Source organism: Myotis lucifugus, unplaced genomic scaffold (assembly GCF_000147115.1).
Source record: "Myotis lucifugus unplaced genomic scaffold, Myoluc2.0 scaffold_6718, whole genome shotgun sequence".
Classification (NCBI taxonomy): Eukaryota; Metazoa; Chordata; class Mammalia; order Chiroptera; family Vespertilionidae; genus Myotis; species Myotis lucifugus.
In genome coordinates this window covers 5,222-8,315 of record NW_005877766.1, presented here as the reverse complement: position 1 = coordinate 8,315, position 3,094 = coordinate 5,222, and the positions used below count along the sequence as shown (strand labels likewise).

At 55.2% G+C, this 3,094-nt stretch overlaps 1 pseudogene; it reads right to left on the bottom strand.

Annotated features, from left to right (window-relative positions):
• Nucleotides 1-205: 205 nt before the first annotated feature.
• LOC102433975 lies at nucleotides 206-1,337 on the bottom strand (annotated as a pseudogene).
• Nucleotides 1,338-3,094: the final 1,757 nt, after the last annotated feature.

Sequence of the window (3,094 nt, the reverse complement as noted above, 5' to 3'; positions counted from 1 at the left end):
GCCTATTTTTTTTTTTTTTTCCCCGGAAAATGCTTAAATTCCCGTCCCCCCAGTGTGGGGGGCGGGCCCCAAGGCCTCCCTTGAGAAGCCCGGGGGACCCCCCCTTCCCACCCGGGCAAAGCCAGAGAAAGCCCCCCGTTCCCCCCCCCCCCCCCCCCCGCAACAGAACTTCTGGTTCAGAGTTCCCCACAAAGTGGGCCAATACACTGGCTCGTTGAGTGGTGAGCCAGGTCCAAGGTCAGCAGGAAGGATGTGCTTTGACTTAAGACGAGGCAGATCTTCTTTGTCAGGGAGGGACCTAGGGGGCGGACTTCGGCAGGGGAAGGGAGGGGCTGTTGGGGATGAGGGACTCAGTCTTGCCAGGCTAGGACAGCTTGGGCCACAGCTGTACAAGCCCTGAGCAGAGCAGGAGTCCAGACCAGTGAGGGCTGGAGGGGAGTGCGCAGAGCAGCACTGGAGAGCCGGCTGGAAAGACCCCGAGGCTTGTCGGTCTGCCTGGCTGCAGTAGGAAAATGTAAATCCGGGTTTTGGTGCCTGTTGCTCCAAGGGGCCCCGCTGGCTGTGAATTGCAGGGTCAGGGTCCTTTTTGATAGCTGTCCAGTCCTCCAGGATGTCGATCTCCTGCAGCATGTACACGATGTAAGGGCCAGAAACGAGGGGTGCCTTCTTCCTCTTGCTGGGCGGCAGGGAGTCCCAGGTCCTTGGGCTGCCTCTGGTGTGCAGTTTGTCATCCCGCCACTCCGAGCTGATGTCCAGGCTCTGGCGGTCCTCCTCCAGCCTCTGGATCCGCTCCTGCAGCTCCCCCTGCAGCGTGTCATAGAGCAGCAGCTTCTCACTCTCCAGGTGCCGCTTAGCTCCCTGCAGCTCACACTCATACTTATTCCTGATCATGTCCAGACAGAAGCCCTTGTAGATCCCTGCCACCTGAATGAGAATCTTGAGGCTCCGCTGCAGCCCCCCCAGGGGCTCTGTGTATTCGGGTGCTCTCTCAGCCCCCACTTCCTCCAGCTGAACCTGCAGCTGACTCAGTCGTTCCCTGAACAACTTCTCCTTTAGCTCCGAGAACTGCTTCTCCAGGTCCAGCATCTCATTGACGCACTCGCTGCGGCGCTGTTCGTAGTCTTCATCGTCCATCTCTGAGCTCTCCTCGGACTTGGTCTGGCTGCCATTTCGTTCCTCCTCACTCTCTTCTTCCTCTCTGTTCATCTCGGCAGCTGAATCACCATCTGCTTCCATCTCTTCTGTGTCTTTGCTTGAAGGCTGGAGCGGCATCTGGGCTCGCAGGGAGTGGAGCCTCCGGCCTCAAGTCCGAGACTCTCTGACAGGTGCCCGGTGCCCTTTGCTGAGCACAGCTGTCTTCTGTTCCCGACCTCCAGGGTGCTTGGGGCCCCGACAGAATTTGACACCAACAACATCAGCCTTTTCTAGTGTCCCCTCTATCCTCTGTCCCTAGGCAGCAGGCTGACTAGGCTTGGGTGTTGGCATAAATGTGCCAGCTTTTCGTGGGTTAGCTTAGAGTCACCAATATCACATGAATTGGGGTCTGATCGCAGTCAACTGGCTAGGGAATCCATAGGGGCCAGCCTCCTGGGTGGATACCCTGCACTGAAGCTGCCCTGGCCAAGGGAAGGACACATTCCTGTGGAGCCAGAGAGAGCCAGGCAGCACCCCACTCTGCAAACAGCAGTAGTTTCTATGGGAACTGGAGGCCTCTGTGGAAAAAGCAAAGATTTTTGTCCAGAAAACAATGTCAGACACACCCAGTTAGGAATGTGATGAGACCATCTTCAGAAGCAGGTTGAAACCCTGTCAATCTGCTGGACTGATATGGAAGGAAGAAGGGAGGGCCTGGGACATTGTCCAGGGTAACAAGGGGCACCAACAACAGAGATGTTTCTGTTGTAAGGAAGTATCTGAGCTAGGGGCTTGGAAACCTGGAGAGCAGGAGAGGCAGTGACTGAGGAGGGACAGGGGGTGGAGAAAACACCCAGGGGATGGGCTTCCAGCTTTCATTCAGTTGTCACTAGCGGGCTGAGTCTCCAGCCTGGGAGACCCTCTGGGGACAGGGTTTGTCACTGAGAGGAGGCAGTGTCCCGGACCTGAGAATTTAGGGGCAGGAGGAAGCGGCAGCAGTAGCAGCAGCAGCAGCCACTGGGCCAGGATAAAGAGCTGGCACCTCTGCCGATGCAGAAATGGAGAGGAGGGGCACCTGGGACTCAAGTGGGAGCACTCAGGCCCCACACCGATGTCCCCTTCTGGGAGGTGGCCCATCAGTCAGCAGGACTCCTGGTCTCCCTGCCCTCCCTTCTTCCTGGGGAGGCACTGAGGCTGGGAGTTCTGTGAAGGTGAGTCTGCTCCTTGGTGGGTCTCCCTGGACTCATCCTACTGGAGGGGCCAGGGCTCTGTGCTCCTCTGAGCTCCAGTGCACAGAGACAGCGGCCTGGGTGTGGGGAATGTGTGTGATTAATATATGTGAGCAGCCTTGGGACTTGAGGCTAAGCCCCGTTCTGGGGTTCAGACTTAGGAATTCTTTTTTAGCACCATCTAAACCATGTCCCCTAATCCCGCTTTTATCAGGAAGATAGCTGATTTTTGTAAAAATATATTTTTATTGATTTTAGAGAGGAAGGGAGAGATAGAAACATCAATGATGAGAGAGAATCATTGATTGGCTGTCTCCTGCATGCCCCCTCCTGGGGATGGAGCCTGCAGCGTGGCAGTACCCTGACTGGAAACCAAACCAGGGACCTTTTGGTTCCTTGGTTGACACTCAACCACTGAGCCAGGCTGGCTGGGTAACAAAACTGATATTTTTTAACCCCATCTCTGTCTCACTTTTTGCCTGTCAGTTGGTTTGGAACTCAGATAAAGGAAACTTGGGGAGAGTTTATACACAGAATTTGTGATTCTTCTCGTGATTTTCGTCTTTCTGAAATTTCCCTCCCCAAAAAGCCTGGGAACCCTTGCCTTCTTCCCTGGCTCAGGTGACCAGGAAGAAAGTGGACTTTCTTACCAAATTTTTACCATCTCATGCAAGTCTGTGGCAGCTCACCCAGCTGGGTGATAATAAACAAGAAATACCTTGTACTGGCTG